At 41.6% G+C, this 17,468-nt stretch overlaps 2 long non-coding RNA genes across 2 annotated transcripts; both read right to left on the bottom strand.

Annotated features, from left to right (window-relative positions):
• Nucleotides 1-5,190: 5,190 nt before the first annotated feature.
• Nucleotides 5,191-9,316, bottom strand: LOC119359437. The gene is made up of 3 exons (XR_005172537.1): nucleotides 9,070-9,316; nucleotides 7,101-7,182; nucleotides 5,191-5,486 (listed from the first exon to the last, which is right to left on the bottom strand). It is a non-coding gene; the product is annotated as an uncharacterized LOC119359437 (long non-coding RNA).
• Nucleotides 9,317-9,945: 629 nt separating this feature from the next.
• Nucleotides 9,946-16,472, bottom strand: LOC119354806. The gene is made up of 6 exons (XR_005171273.1): nucleotides 16,286-16,472; nucleotides 15,999-16,152; nucleotides 15,038-15,081; nucleotides 14,767-14,910; nucleotides 10,413-10,491; nucleotides 9,946-10,256 (listed from the first exon to the last, which is right to left on the bottom strand). It is a non-coding gene; the product is annotated as an uncharacterized LOC119354806 (long non-coding RNA).
• Nucleotides 16,473-17,468: the final 996 nt, after the last annotated feature.

The raw sequence follows: 17,468 nt of genomic DNA on the forward strand, positions 1-17,468 counted from the left end.
AACGGCTCTAAAATGCTAACCGGACTTTGGGTTGGTGTCATCCCGACATCCCCCACAGGAGATACAGTCTGTTATGTGCTCCAAATATTGTATAGGGACTCTAATAACGCAGCCAAATATGAGGCCTTATTGCATGGTCTTCGGATGGTTGTCTCTATGGGCATACACGGCCTCGAGGTGCGTGAGGATTCAAACCTCGCAGTATCCCAAATAAACATAGAATTTGATGCCAAATATCCGAAGATGGCGGCTTACCGCAACGCCATACTTAAAATATCAGCTCGGATTGAGGGGCTTGAGTTTCATCATGTGGCCCGATAGAGTAATCAGGCAACGGACATCCTTGATCGCATGGGCGCTAAGCGTGACCCCATCCCACCCAACACCTTCGTGCAAAGGCTCTTCAAGCCATCTGTGGTATGGCAGGACGGGAGCAGCAACGCCAGTCTGGATCCGATCATACCCTCAGATTCCGAACAAAATCCCGATATCATAGGGGGCTCGGCCACCGAAATAACACCATCAGCTCATGCAATCATGGCAGTAATCGCCCCATGGACCGAACCCTTCCTAGCCTACCTCAATGAGGCTCCCCGAGGACCAGAATGAGTCTCGATGCATCGTTCGATGCTCGAAAGCCTACAAGGTTCATGAAGGAGATCTCTACAAGAGAAGTTCTACCGGAGTCCTTCAAAGGTGTATCTCCGAAGAAGAGGGGCGGCAGATCTTGGCCGAAATCCATCTTGGTCTTGGTGGTCATCATGCTGCAGCTCGGGCCCTTGTAATTAAGGCCTTCCGAACTGGCTTTTTCTGGCCTACGGCCCGAGCAGATGCGCAAGACCTCGTCCAGCGGTGTGTAGGATGCCAGCTTTTCACCAATCAAAGCCATATGCCGCCTACTACCCTACAAACAATCCCCGTTACTTGGACTTTTGTGGTCTGGGGGCTTGACATGGTTGGTGTAACACCCACAATGCGGCTATATCTCCCACGTGTCAGGGCATGACTTAGAGGCATAGCCGCATGGTAGGCATGTCGCAAGAGGGGTAATCTTTACACATCCCATGTACTGAATAAGAAACGGATAAAGAGTTGGCTTACAATTTCCACTTCACACAATACATAAATAATCCATACATCATCCAAAATACAATCAAAGGTCCGACTACAAAACCAAAATAAAGAAAGACAACCCCAAATGCTAGATCCCCGATCGTCCCAACTGGGCTCCACTACTGATCAACAGGAAACGAAACAAAACAACGATCAAGATCTTCATCGAGCTCCCACTTGAGCTCGGTTGCATCACCTGCACTGGTATCATCGGCACCTGCAACTGTTTGGAAGTATTTGTGAGTCACGATGACTCAGCAATCTCACACCCGCAAGATCAAGACCATTTAAGCTTATGGGTAGGAAGGTAATGAGGTGGAGCTGCAGCAAGCACTAAGCATATATGGTGGCTTACGTATGCAAATGAGAGTGAGAAGATAAGCAACGCACGATCGAGAAGCTAGAAGTGATCAATAAGTGATCCTGAAACTACTTACGTACAAACATAACACAAGACTGTGTTCTCTTCCCGGACTCCGCCGAGAAGAGACCATCACGGCTACACACGCGGTTGATGTATTTTAATTAAGTTAAGTGTCAAGTTCTCTACAATCGGATATTAACAAATTCCCATCTGCCCATAACCGCGGGCACGGCTTTCGAAAGTTCAAACCCTGCAGGGGTGTCCCAACTTAGCCCATCACAAGCTCTCATGGTCAACGAAGGATATTCCTTCTCCCAGGAAGACCCGACCAGTCTCAGAATCCTGGTTACAAGACATTTCGACACTGGTAAAACAAGACCAGCAAGACCGCCCAGATGTGCCGACAAATCCTGATAGGAGCTGCACATATCTCGTTCTCAGGGCACACCGGATGAACACTACGTACAACTAAAACCAACCCTCAAGTTTCCCTGAGGTGGCGCTGCAAGTGGCTCTGTTTTGGACCAACACTCAGAAGAGCACTGGCCCGGGGGTTTAAAATAAAGATGACCCTTGAGTCCACGGAACCCAAGGGAAAAGGCTTAGGTGGCAAATGGTAAAACCAAGGTTGGGCCTTGCTGGAGGAGTTTTATTCAAGGCGAACTGTCAAGGGGTTCCCATAACACTCAACCACGTAAGGAACGCAAAATCAAGGAACATAACACTGGTATGACGGAAACTAGGGCGGCAAGAGTGGAACAAAACACCAGGCATAAGGCCGAGCCTTCCACCCTTTACCAATTATATAGGTGCATTAAAGTAAATAAGAGATAATAATGACATCCCAACAATATCCATGTTCCAACAAGGAACAAACTTCATCTTCACCTGCAACTAGCAACGCTATAAGAGGGGCTGAGCAAAAGCGGTAACATAGCCAAACAACGGTCTGCTAGGAAAAGTTGGGTTAGAGGCTTGACATGGCAATGTGGGAGGCATGATATAGCAAGTGGTAGGTAGTGTGACATAGCAATAGAGCGAGCAACTAGCAAGCAAAGGTAGAAGTGATTTTGAGGGTATGGTCATCTTGCCTGAGATCCCGCAAGGAAGAAGCACGAGTCCATGAAGAAGACAAACGGACGTAGTCGAACGGATCCTCACAACTCCAAAACGAAACCAAAGCTAACGAGAGAAGCAACCCGGAAAGAAGCAAACAACATGGTTAACCATCACATAAACATGGCATGATGCACAACCAGGTATGATGCATGTCCGGTTTAAAGAGGCATGGCATGTCAAAGTGCACAAACAATACTACAAATTAAGTGGAGCTCAATATGCAACAAGTTGCATATTGACAGAACACCACATGGCTCATTTAGTTCTCTCTCGGTTATGTACCCAACAGTATTAAATGTTGTTAAACATGGCAAGAGGTGAAACATAAGTAAACTACACAATCTAAGCAATATAAACGGGACCGGAAACATCAAACAACAATTCCGTAAATCCCCATATGCATTTAGCAATTTAATGCAAACACCAAGTTAAACATTTTTAAAAGTTGTTAGCATGATGCAGATGACATACAAGTTTTAAGCAATTTTATGAAAATGTTGATATGAACATGTTATGAAGCATTTGTCGCCATGATGAAATGAAAGGGTGCCACGGCGGCGAAACGGGAATGATGCCACGGCGGTGAAAATGGACATGGCGCCACATCAACATCCTGGTTCCGATAACTCGGTCCAAGGAACAAGTGGGGGTGATGGAAACATTCAAGAGCAGCGGGGAGTGATCACGGATACCGGGTTTCCCATGAATCGGTGACAAAGAAACGAGTGACAAAACGGACACGGCGCGAACACGGCCAAACAGGAGCATCTCATACAACACATCACAAGCATTTGTCCACGGGCGTCGTTTTGGCGGTTATACCTTCCAAGGGAGCATTCTCAGAGCGGTTCAAGTTCATAGAGGAAGTAGTTGTTCTCGCGATGGTGGTGAAAGTAGCGGTTCTCGCGGGTCGTAGAGGAAGTAGTCGTACTCGCAAACTTGTCGGGTCCACGGCGACGGTAGTGGAAGTAGTGGTACACGACGACGGTAGAGGTACTCGCGATAGTCGTACACGAGTCTTGTGACCCAGGGTTCTTCGGGCAACGGTAGTTGTACACGGTTCATAGATGTTCATAGTCATGGCAAGGAACTTGACGAAACCCAAGGTGACGGTAGTTGTACATGGTCCACGAGTCGTCGATCATTCGGGGTCCAACTTGCGGGTCTTGCCTACATGAAGGGGTACTTGGCGTTTTCGTAGAGGTACTCTCAATCTTTGCGACGGTAGTCGTTCCCGTTCGTTCGGAGATGTGCTTGATGACTCCGAGCCCTTCGCGGTCGACGGTAGTTGAACTTGACACTTGCGATGCACATGTCTTCGTCGACGGTAGTGGTACACTAGTTGGAGAGGGACTTGCGAAAAATCCTGGTCTCAGATTTTGTAGTCGTTCACAGGGCCCAACACAGGGTCTTGGCGAAACCGGGGAGCACCTTGGCGGTCTTGGCGGTCAACGACGGGAGGAGGGCAGCGAACAACGGTGCGATGTACAGGTGTAGCGGTGGTCTTGGCATCCAGCGACAGCAGTACAGGAAGGCAACAACATGGTCGATGGTGAGGTTGCAGCAGGCCTTGGGCGTGAACTTCGGCGACGGGACGACGGGGAATGATGAGATCCCGAACGGAGGAGGTTGGGGCCAGCTGAATCTGGCCGGAGCAAGGGCGGAGGCGGCGGGACGAGCTCAACGGAGGTCGTCAGTGATCGGACGAAGCAGCGGCAGCAGCAAGGCCGGGGAGACGAGGAAGGCTAGCGCCATACAAGGCCGAACATGGAGGGAGCGGGTCATGGGTGAGGGCAGCAGGGGCGGCGGCAGGGTGGCCTGGACGAGGCCGGAGGCCGGGGAGGGAGCGGTCGGCAGAGGCCGGAGCCAAGAGTCGAGGCGGCGGAGCTCCTGCTCGGCGACAGGCGAGGCAGGGAGGAGGAGGCACTTGGGGAAGCTCGGGCTCTAAGAGTTCTGGCGTGGGAGGCCGGGCGCTAGGAGTTGCGGCCCTATGCATGAGCGAGGAGAGGGAAGGTGATGGGGATCGGGCCAGAGGCTCTGGCGGCGTGCGAGAGAGAGAATGTGAGGGAGAGATCGACCAGAAGGGGGAGATGGCGCAAGGGAACGTGGGAGAGGACGAGGGTTCGGTCGGTCCTAGGGGTTCGCTAGGGTTAGAGCCGGTGCAGGCTTAGGAGGGGCAAATGGGCCGGGACGGTTGGCGGCTGGGCCTTGGAGGCTGCGGGAGGCCTTAGAGGCATGGCTGGGCTACAAGGATGTGCTCTCTCTCTCCCTCATATCTATCTATTATATAATTAAAACGATAGAAAACCAACGAAGATGATTTGGCACTGTAAAAGCTAAGATGTATCAACGGCGAAGATCTAAAATTGTTTTTTTCTAGAAAAGATCTAAAACGGGTTGATATTAGGAAAGTGCACACGGACGTGTACTATTGCACGTGAATTTTTTTTGCACCTGAAAAAAACTGAAATGGACATATCCTATTGCACGTAACATTAGGCAAGTGTACACGGAGATATACTATTGCACATGGAAGACTTTGAAACGGATTTCTATTAGTCAAGGATACGGTCGTATACTATTACAAAAGTCATCCGTACAGAATTCAAACTCAGCAACCTTTGACTAATATAAAGGTTGGGGCAGACACCTCAGAACACCCACGGAATAATAGACGCCAGAACACCCATTGAAGGGAGATCCACACAACAACATATCCACACAAATCGAAGGGGCGACATACGTCGGGACGCCCAGCACATCGAAGGACGGAAGAAGAAACGACAGACACATCAAGTTTGGGTAATATATATAGCTTAAATCTTGAGGTCTGTTTACATCTTTCCATCCCTGCATGTCTTTGCAACCTCCTTATGAACACCATGTTTTCCTGTTCATTAACCATTAGTTAGAACACTTCTTTCTAACCAAATTTCATTATTGCATTACCATATGAACCACTCCTTCTAAAATTGTTTTTAAGGCAACATCTCCATGGCGTACACGAAGTTGAGTGAGCTAACCACAAGAGGACAGGCATGGAATATTAAAGCCAAAGTAATGAGAATGTGGGACTCGATCAATCCTTCGACTGATGAACTTATAAGCATCGATATGATCTTGATGGATGAGCAGGTATTTTCTTCACATAATTAACAATGGGGATTGTTTTATTGTTAAAATTACTACTAAGATTTTTCTTTCATTGAATTTTGAAGGGCCATACAGTTCATGCTACTATTTGGAAGAATCTAATAGACACTTACAGAGCAAAGATCAATGAGGGTTCTATATATGCTTTTAGCAATTTTAAAGTTGTAGATTCGACAAAATATCGACCAGTCAGCAATGAAATTAAAATTACTTTTTTATACAATACAAAATTAAAGGAGATGAAAGGTTCATCGGATGATTTTCCAGATTACTACTTTGAGTTTGCTAGCAAAGATACCCTACAAGAACGTCTAGAAAAAGACCAACAATGCTCAGGTATGTTGACAGTCATATTCTTACTTCCAAGTGGACAATTTAAATTTGATGTCATTTCTTGGTGGTTGATTAATAAACTCAAATGAATAACTTTCTAATTTTTGAAGTCTTTAATCTTCCAATTTGCAGATGTCATTGGGTTACTTACCAAGATTAAGCCAATAGAATCAAGGATAACCAAGAAGAAAACACCTGCAGATGTATGTCAGATTGAAATTCTAATGCCAGAGTAAGTGTATATCCATGTATCAACTTTTCACTAAAGGGTAAAGGCTGTTTTCTTCCACTTATATTATTATTACCATTAATTACTTTGGAATGAATTATTCAGGGGTGATAGAATCAGAGTACTCCCTCCGTCACGGTTTAGAAGGCGCGCTTGAAAATTCTCTGGGACCTAGGTGGTTATCTATTGGTTGTGAGATGGGCTAAAAAATAGCATTCACACTACGCATGCATATAAAAATAGTATATCGGAGTACTAATTAGCTACTAGAAATAAATGCAATGCGTCGTAAACCTTGTCTATTGTGGAAACGCACGCAAATTTAACTGTGCCTTCTAAACTGTGACAGAGGAGTATCATTATGGGGAAGATTAGCTCATCATTTAAGTGAGGATGTAATTGGCAATCAAACAATTATTATTGTTACCTCAACAATGGTGCAAAAATTCAATGGTAAGTTGAATATGTTTACATGTATTTTTTCATACCAAAATAATAAATCTAACTGATTTATTGTTCATTAAATAGGTTTGTGCCTAAAGTCAACTAGCGCCACAAGATTATATACGAATCTAGATATACCCGAGACTTGGGAACTTTGTGGCAGGTATTAAGCACAATTTTTAGGTTCTGGTCATATAGAATTTCATAATATATCTTCATTTACTAATTTTTTTATAGCCACTCCACCGAAGAAACTTTACCAAAAATGATGGAGATAGATAAAAGTACTCAAGGGACACTAGAAGATCAAATGTTTTACAGAAGGATAACCTTAAAAGAACTTACTGGAATTAGGCACGATAACCCAACAGATGAGGTAATGAATCAAAACTCTTCTAAGACATGATATTGTAGAAGCCTCCAATACCTACAGATGTATTTGACATATTTGTATGAGTGACCGCATATTCTTTAAAGAGCTATATTTTCTTCATCAACTTTCAGGACTTTGTGTTCACAACAATAGCTACAATTGATCGGTTACAAGAAAATATTCAATGTGGTACATGTCATGTGATGTTTGCAACAAAATTGCTACGAAAGAATCACATAATTATTATTGCAAGAATTGTGATACGTATCCAGAAGGTTTAACACCTAGGTAAGCATATTATCTTGATTTGACCATCATTATGTACTATCACATTTATGTTACACTAATGAAATGTGATTCTAGGTATCGTATTCGGCTTCAAATTAGTGATCGCACTGCTACTACAAGTTGCACTTTATTTGATGAAGAGGCTGAAAGAATGCTCAATACATCAGTCTCATTCCTGTTGGATTCCTTAGATGGAAAATCTGAAGAAGTCCCAAAGATTATACAAGAATTATGTGGACAAAGACTTATCTTTTGATTCAAACTCAACAATAAGAACCTCACTCTAGGCATGCAGAACTATGCAGTAAAGAAAATATTTGTGCCTGATGAGAAGCTTGAGAAGCGATACTTAGAGGATAAAGCTGAAGAGGTAATGGTCTATTAAACTATCAAATCTATTTAAACACCAATTATTATACTCTTTTATATGGAACTATTGAAGCAAGTATTTACAATTCTTGATCCATTGTGCTCAACAGGATTTGATGGATGATGAAGTGGACACCATGTTAAAACAAGAAACAAAGAAACTGAATGAGCTAGTCAAAAAGGTGACTGAATACTTCACTGGACAAGCTTTTCTTTACATAAATTCATATCTTAATTCATCCATTTATGTGATTTTTGCAGGTACAAATCAGCAAGTGTGAACTTAGCAAAAACATATGTGAGTTGGTCCCTGTGAAAGAGGAGCCAGAAGATAAAATCAATGGGAGTACAGTACATCAGAAGGAGCATCAACATCAAAAATCATCAACGAGTGTCGATGGTGGGAAAAGGAGGCGAAGATCTTTTGTATTATCATACTCGTAAGATGAAGAAGTGGAAAATAGTATATCTGAAAAATTAGAAAATCAGCGCCCAAAAGCACCAGAAGTGTTCATGCAAAAAACAAGAAGACAAAAGTTGAACATGAAGGCTCCACAAGGATGACACGAAGTTTGACCAAGAAGACTAATAGCATCAAGACGATGTAATCGTCAACTCAAAGATCAAGTACACCAAACAAGACCCAAGAGAGGAAGGACCTTTTCCAGAAATTTTTTGGGACAGTACTTTATCCTATATTTATTATTTTAATGTATCCGAGGACTGGAATATTTAGTGTGTTTTTATATATGAACAATATGTATGAACAATATGACATTTTGTTTTCAAACAATTCAAGTATTGTATACTATTCAGAAGAGAGAATGACCAGTACATTCCTTTGATCTTAATCAATTTAGCATGGCATTTGTGTGGTTGGTCAAAGCTCTAATGTGCCTGCAACATTTGCTAAAACTACAATGTATTAGCATGGCCTAGAATATATGAGAACAAAAATGCTCAACTGTATTTGAAAAGATTGAGTTGGAAATCCATCTGGAATACTATGAAAAAAGTAATCAAAATCATCGACTGTGAATTGTTCCATATGAAGCCACAATGAAATTTAAAACGACAGAAAGATGGATTGAGCTTTTATCCGGGGTGTATATTATTACATCACGAACAAGCATATGGATGGGGACTCACAGACTTAACCGTATTTTTTTCTCACTAACCCTTAAAAGATCCGACCAAAATTATTTTGCAGACAAAATGTATTTGGGCCAGACGCATACCTAGCTGAACTAGGTACTAACTAGGCAAGATAGTTGAAGGCCAAACCTGCGCTGCTACTTGCGGCACTGATGCACCCAGGTTCCGCTCCTTAGTGCCTGCTGCGCGGCGCTGCTCCACGCAGGTTGATAGCTACTTGGTTCACCTCGCGAAAGCTCGCTTGTGCCGGCGTTTCCGTGCGGCCGCCGGCCGCGCCACTGCATGCCCTCCTTGGCGCAAGAGCGGATCCAGTGAGAATCTTAGCCCAGCAGGTCGCCGGAAGCTAATCGGAAGCTATTTGCTCATCCAAAGAATATCCTTTTAGAAGGAACTGTGCGGAAGAGGAATAGTCCATTGATACGAAGTGTGAGAAGATAATAAGCGGCGTAGCAGGAATTTTATTTTATTTTATTTGCACAGCACTGCAGCATGCAGCAGGAGAGTTGAAGTGCGAATAAAATACAGTACATTTTTAGGGGAGCTAGACAGCTTTCTGACAGCCAAGCACCAGCCCAAATTAGCTCATTAATCAGAAGTTGCTGGTGTAGGACTAACTATTAGTCGTTGCTCAAAAAAAGCTACTATTTATTCAAGCTAAATTTCCTTTAAAGACAATCTGTATTGTACTGTCCGATTTTGACTCACTACATGATTCCTAGTCCTACACGTCTAGGAAAACATCTAACCATATCATTATATAAAGTGCATCATATCACGTCCTACTAGCACAACAAGCCTCATCGCCGACTGATCCGTCTTCTCAAATTCGAAGCAACTCGACGACTAAGCAGGCAAAGGTTCCAGGGTATTATATATTTTTCTCTTTAATCTGTGCATTATTTTAGCTTCCTTATCAGCCAACATATTCTCACAAAAACTTTCTCCTCAGGTGATCTACATTAGTCAAATTGCTAGATCATAGTCTTAGAAAACAAACAAGAGGTATGGTCACATACACTCATCCCTCTGCTTATATCACATAAACATCATTCAACCATAATTTTACAAGACATACATTCATAAATGACCCATGATGCACTTTCTCAATAGCTACTTTTTCATAATGTCGGGAAGATCAAACACACGAGACGGCCGACAAATTGAAGGTATGGCAACAACTCCAGCAACTTGCATCCAATATACGCCGGCGACACCCAAACGATCACAGGCACAAAGAAACGTCCAACGAACTGAAGACACAACATCAGCACCATCAGCCTCAGGTAATATCCCGATGCAATTCTTCATGTGTGTGCCTGCATTTTGATCTCAGCTCAACATTGCGTCAAAACTCCTCTCATACTGAACTATAAAGCTCTTTTTTTCATGCATCCTAACACTACCATGATAATAATGTGAAAGCTACAAAAAGAGCAACATGGTTGAACAATTATTGATTTTTAGTTCCCTACCAGATAAACAACATTAATCTCCAGATGTACTGTATGTGACAACGTCCATTAGTAGTCATCACCAAATGCACTTGCATGCCTGCAAAAGCAAAACACTATTAAGTACTCTCTCTGTAGAGATATAAGAGTGTTTAGATCACTACTTTAGTAATCTAAACGTTCTTATATTTCTTTATGGAGGGATTACAAAATAAATCATATTACATGATACTGTGTTAAGGAAACTATACGCACTGACGAAATCACATTTGCAGATATGAGAGTCCAACATACGTTAGACCCAACAGCTCACCAGACAAAAAGAAAGAAAGAACAACCTCTAAACTCAAGGAGTACAAAGCGGACAAGGACTGCAGAGGGAAGAAGAAATGCGAACACAGAGGCTCCTAAACGATTGAGAAAGGCTAATGCTGAAGAAGATAGGGAATTGAAGCGCGCCAGAAGCGAAACCAACAGAAACAACACTAGAGTCAATGTTGGAGACAACAACAGAACCAGAACCTCGACAAGTGCTAATAGCAAGCCATGGAACTTCGGAAGGCCAACATACAAATGCCAATATTACAAAGCATTGCTATGGTGTGAAGAAAGATTAAATTCAAACAAAGGAACTACGGCACCCTCTTTTGGAATATGCTGCAAACAAGGGAAAATCGATCTGCCGCCACTAAGAGAACCTCCACCATACCTTAGAAACCTCTTAAGAAGTGAAGGGCAGGATTCGGTAAACTTCAAAGAAAATATAAGGTCATACAACTCAATGTTTTCATTCACATCGATGGGAGGAACTGTGGACAAGGAAATAAACACTCGCAAAGGACCTTATGTTTTTCGTTTGCATGGACAAAACTACCACCATATCGGAACTCTTTTGCCTCAAGGTACAGACAAACCTCGGTTTGCACATCTATACATCTATAATACCGAAAATGAGGTGGAAAACAGGATAAGTGCGTCAAGATGCAATGATAAAAAATCAACAGTGGACCCCAACATCGTCAAAGAACTGAAAATAATGCTCGACGACAACAACATCCTCGCAAAAACATTCAGAATGGCAAGAGATAGATTCCAAGAAGGAGACTACCATGATTACACACTTCGGATACTAGGCAAAAGGAACGGAACAAACAACCTTCCACCCGCATCTGAAGTTGCAGCATTGGTAGTAAGAGATCCAACCGGAGAGAGTGAAGGACGTGACATTGTTGTTGAGTACAAAAATATGGAGCCGCAAAGGATATCAGAGATCCACCCGAAATTCATGTCCATGCAATATCCGTTGTTGTTCCCATATGGAGAAGATGGTTTTAAACTTGAGATACCCTACAAGAAAACAAAAGGAGGTACAAATAGCAGGAAATACGTAACGTTGTTGGACTACTATGCATTCTACCTACAGCAACGTCCTGATCAAGGAATGTTACTACTCAAGTCTAGGCATTTGTCACTGCAATTTTGGGTGGATGTATACACATGTATCGAGCAAAATAGACTAAACTGGATCCGACACAATCAAGGAAAGCTACGAATTGAACTTTACAGTGGATTGCAGGATGCGATTAAGCGAGGGGACACAAGAACAGAGCAAGTTGGAAAGAGGATAATTGTGCCTTCATCTTTTACAGGTGGTAGAAGAAACAAGGCACAATATTTGCAAGATGCCTTTGCAATATGCCGTTGGGCTGGATACCCAGACCTATTTATAACATTCACATGCAATGCAAAGTGGCCTGAGATCCAATACATGCTAGATGAAGCGGGAGGTGGCCAAAAGCCAGCCGATCGGCCAGACATTGTGGACAGAGTATTTATGATCAAACTAAAGGAGCTAATGAGAGACATAAAAGAAAAGAAATACTTTGGAGAAACAGTTGCAAGTAAGTCCCATTGACTATCAATCTTTACTCTTTCTTGCATCATCTTATAGTCCGTCAGACTGTTGCTCTTTAGAAACATGCATCATCTTATACTCCGTCAGATTCTAGCTCTTTAGTGACATGCATTCCAATTTAAGCTAAATCTGACAAACTATTAATCAACTGCAGTCATCTACACAATAGAATTCCAGAAGAGAGGACTCCCGCATGCGCACATACTAATATTTTTGAAGGACAAAGACAAGTACCCGGAACCATCGCAAATCGACAAAATAATAAGCGCTGAGATCCCAAACAAGGATGAGGATCCAGAGGCATTTGAAGCTGTTGAGAACTTCATGATGCATGGCCCGTGCGGAGAGGCTAAGAAAAACTCACCATGCATGGTGGACCATAGATGCACCAAGCATTTCCCAAAAAGATACAATGTCAGCACTACCATTGACGAGGACGGATTTCCAGTATATAAAAGGAGGGATGACAGAAGGCAGATCAAAAAGGGAGGGGTGATGCTCGACAACAGATTTGTTGTGGCATACAACCGGAACCTTCTGGTCAAGTATCAAGATCACATAAACGTTGAGTGGTGCAATAGGTCCAGATCAATCAAGTACCTATTTAAGTATATCCATAAAGATGACGACCATGTTACAGCCTTGCTCAAGGAAAGTGGCACGGCAAACGAAACTGACGAGATCAAGAAATACCTAGAGATGAGATACATATCAACATCAGAAGCATGCTGGAGGATATTTCAGTTTGATCTTTAGTATCGCGATCCAGCAGTTGAGAGGCTACCTTTCCATCTTGAAAATGAGCAACAAGTCATTTTTCTAGACTCCACTGATCTTGAAAAGATAGTAACAAGGGACGGATCTAAAATCACCAAGTTCACTCAGTGGATGGAGGCAAATAAAATATATGATCTACGAAAAGGATTGACTTACGCAGAATTCCCTACAAAGTTTGTATGGAAAAGCGAAACAAAATGTTGGCAGAAGCAAAAAAGGGACTATGCAATTGGAAGAATCTACTATGCACATCCCGCAAGTGGCGAGAGATATCATATGAGGATGCTTCTAAACACCAAGAAAGGATGCACATCATTTGAGGACATTAGGACCGTTCATGGAGTCATTCACCCAACATACAAATCAGCATGCCAAGCCCTCGGATTTCTCGATGATGACACCGAGTGGATTGACTGTATCAATGAAGCATCAAGTTGGGCATCCGGAACACAACTGCGTCAGTTATTCACCACCATATTGTCCCATTGCGAAGTCACAAACCCAAAGATATTGTGGGATTCAACATGGGAGGCATTGTGTGAAGATATGCAATACAAAAGAAGGACTATTCTAAACTTTCCAACACTTTGGCTTACAAACACACAGAAGAAAGTGTATGGTCTGATTGAGATAGAAAAACTGATGAGGCAAGTAGGAAAGTCACTACAGGACTATCCAGACATAGAACTACCAAATGCCGCAGAGCTAGAAGAACTTGGGAACAGACTAATAAACGAAGAGGTCAACCACAACATGGACAAACTCAAGGATGAGCACAAAATCATACTAAACAATCTTAACCAAGACCAGAAAAAGGCCTATGATGCAATAATGGAGTCAGTCGACAAAGGCCTAGGAAAGCAGATATTTGTCGAAGGCTACGGTGGCACAGGAAAAACCTATCTATGGAAAGCAATAACGACAAAGCTAAGATCAGAGGGGAAGGTAGTGCTTGCGGTAGCATCATGTGGCATTGCAGCGTTGCTTCTCCAAGGTGGAAGAACAGCACACTCAAGGTTCCGTATTCCACTTAATATCACTGAAGAATCAACGTGTGAAATAAAACAAGGCTCGCATTTGGCTGAACTGCTAAAGAAGACCTCACTTATATTGTTGGACGAGGCTCCTATGGCAAACAAACACTGCTTCGAGGCACTAGACAAAAGCCTGAGAGATATTCTAAGGTTCACTAATGAAAACAGCGATGAAAAGCCATTTGGTGGAATGACAGTTATACTAGGAGGCGACTTCAGACAAATCCTGCCAGTTATAACCAAAGGAAGGAGAGAGCAGATAGTAAATGCTTCAATCAAAAGGTCATATCTGTGGAAACACTTTGAAATATTTGAGTTAACACAAAACATGCGGCTGAAGTGTTTGTCAGATGATCCAATACAAAAGCAAAAGGTCGCTGAATTTGCAGAGTGGATACTACAGATTGGCGATGGCAAAACAACATCAGATGAAGGAGAGGATTGGATAAAAATACCAAAAGACCTACTGCTAGAGAAAGGAGAAAATCGTAAAGAACAAATCGTCAAAAGCATATACCCAAATTTGCTGCAAAAATACCGTGAGCGGTATTACCTAGAAGAAAGAGCAATACTATGTCCAAGAAATGATACAGTCAAGAAGATAAATGACCACATAATGAGCCAAATACAAGGTGAAGAGGTGACATACCTAAGCCTGGACACAGTGTGCAAGGCAACGACAAATACCAACATCATGATGAACATGCAGCCTACTGAGCTCCTCAACACCTTAACGTCCCCAGGAATACCAGACCATAAGTTAAAACTGAAGGTAGGTTTGCCGCTCATGCTCCTACGCAACATCAACCAAGCAGTAGGCTTATGCAACGGTACAAGAATGACAATTACACAACTTGGAAACAAATACATCGAGACACAAATAATCACAGGAACACATGTCGGCGATAAGGTATACATACCTCGAATCATCATGTCACCAAGCGACTCAAAATGGCCATTCGTGCTGAAAAGAAGGCAATATCCATTATCAGTGTGCTTCGCAATGACAATAAACAAGAGCCAAGGTCAGTCCTTAAACAAGGTAGGCATATATTTGCCTAAGCAAGTGTTCTGCCATGGACAACTATATGTGGCACTATCAAGAGTGACAAACAAGGAAGGATTGAAGGTGCTGATCGATGACGAAGAGTGTCCAACCGACGATGTCACAAAGAATATTGTTTACAAAGAGATTTTTTAATTGATAGTGCAGTTCCTCAAGTCATTAAACAATTCATGTATAATTACATAGAGTCACAGACAACCTTACCATACATTTTGAACAACACATTTACTTGGTTGGCATGTTAAATTTTTAAATAATTATTAATCCATAGATATATATGTTTGATCTTTCTGTAAAATATTAAATTTAAAATTAGTTATTTATCCTTGAATATTTTTAACACAAAAATATATCGCAGCAGATGAAACAATGAAATCACCAATGGATTCCACCTACAATAAGCTTTTCGTAATCTCCCACATTATAGCCACGACCCACAACTAAAATATATTCACGGTTAATCTCAAAATCCAAATCTTTTAAAAACGTTCTATAGAAAGTTCACCAATTAATTCCCCTGAATAGCCATTACTAATCTCTCACAATCTAACACTCACATCTCTCTCACAAATAGTTACCGATTCCCCAAATCTCCTCAATTTGTCTCTCTAAAAACATAGGCATTAGCCTCCTCGAGCGAATAAATGTATGCGTACATATGGATCTTTAATCTTTCAATAAAATGTATAAATTTCTGTTCATCAGTTCTGTATCCGTGAACTAACTCTATCATGTTTGTACACATAAGTTCTTTCTACATTAATATTTATATAAACTTAGAAGTAATTTCTGAGAGCAAAAAATACAGATCATACCTTTTTCATTTGGCAATGGATATCAACTCTACTGAATATAACATCATCTCCCTCATACCACATACTTCCAGAAGATCACGATACCAACTCTAATCCCTCTAATGAATAGTCCCCAATTCTCAATCTCTTTTGTAGCAGATCCAAGAAAAAGTTCCTGCAGCAAGGAGATTTAAATATCTTCTTTACTAAATCTTGAGCGTGGTTGTGGCATGGAGATTTTACCCAACAATTTCTAATCTGGGATGACATTTACCTCATGTGAGATGCACAAAAATTAGGGATTTTACCTATAAAGGGCTGAAGGCTCCCTCAAATTCATTCGGAAAAAGAGATCGGGAGAGACGTGGCATACATCTTCCATCCGCTGAAGCTATGGTTGGCGGCGGTACGCAGCCGAGCCAGCGACGAGCGCATGCGATGGAGCTGCCACTGAAAAGCAGGGGAGAAGAGCTGTGCTAGAGGCCTTCTTAACGATATTTTGGTCCAGTCTTTTTCTAGACGATATTTTGGTCCAGTCAAAAATAGAGTACGAATGGAATCAACTTCACACATATAGCCGTACAGTTCCATATAAAAGAATACTTTGAAGCTTCTATTCCCTCCGTTCCTAAATATAAATCTTTTTGAAAATTCTAATATGGACAACGAAGCAAAATAAGTGAATGTACACTCTAAGATATGTCTATATACATATGTATGTAGTTCGTATTGAAATCTCTAAAAAAGACTTATATTTAAAAACGGATGGAGTAAAAGACAGTCACAAAAAAGTTTAAATCTATCATGCATAATTTTCATGAAATGAACAAAATGAATACATAAATAGAAAGGACATTTTCTTTCAATAGTTTTTATGTTAGCTAAATGGTTCGATTCTTAATTCTATATAATATATATATATTTAACACAATACAAACGCAGACACTCATACATGCACACATACACTCACTCCTATGAGGGTAGGCAAGCACACCGTACGAGTGGATTAAAGAGACTAACTCGACTTATCAGCAATAGTGTTAAAGTCAAAGATTTGAACGCCAATAAGTTGGGAATACCACGGTACTTCTAACTATATAACCATAGGCTGGTTCGCAACAAAAAACACAATACTTAATACCTTCTAACACACACTCACAAATATAATAAAAATCTTTCAAAATAAATCTATCATATATAATTTTCATATAATGAAAAAAATTAGCACATACAAAGAAAAAATAATTTCATGCTAAAATATTTAATGAATGCTAAAATATCACACCATAATGTTAAATGCACAAATAAAGTCAAAAGTCCAAACCAATGTAATCATAAATAAATAGTCTAGCCGCGCAAATGCGCGGGTAGCTTCGCTAGTTTCTTTTAAGAGAACAGAATTAGAGAGAAGAAGAGATAAGGAGGGTTAGGGAAAGGATTTTGCAAGGGGGCTATTTTCCCATACTCGTAAAAAAATGTGCTCGTTCCAAG

The sequence above is a fragment of the Triticum dicoccoides genome, chromosome 2A, assembly GCF_002162155.2.
Source record: "Triticum dicoccoides isolate Atlit2015 ecotype Zavitan chromosome 2A, WEW_v2.0, whole genome shotgun sequence".
Taxonomy (NCBI): Eukaryota; Viridiplantae; Streptophyta; class Magnoliopsida; order Poales; family Poaceae; genus Triticum; species Triticum dicoccoides.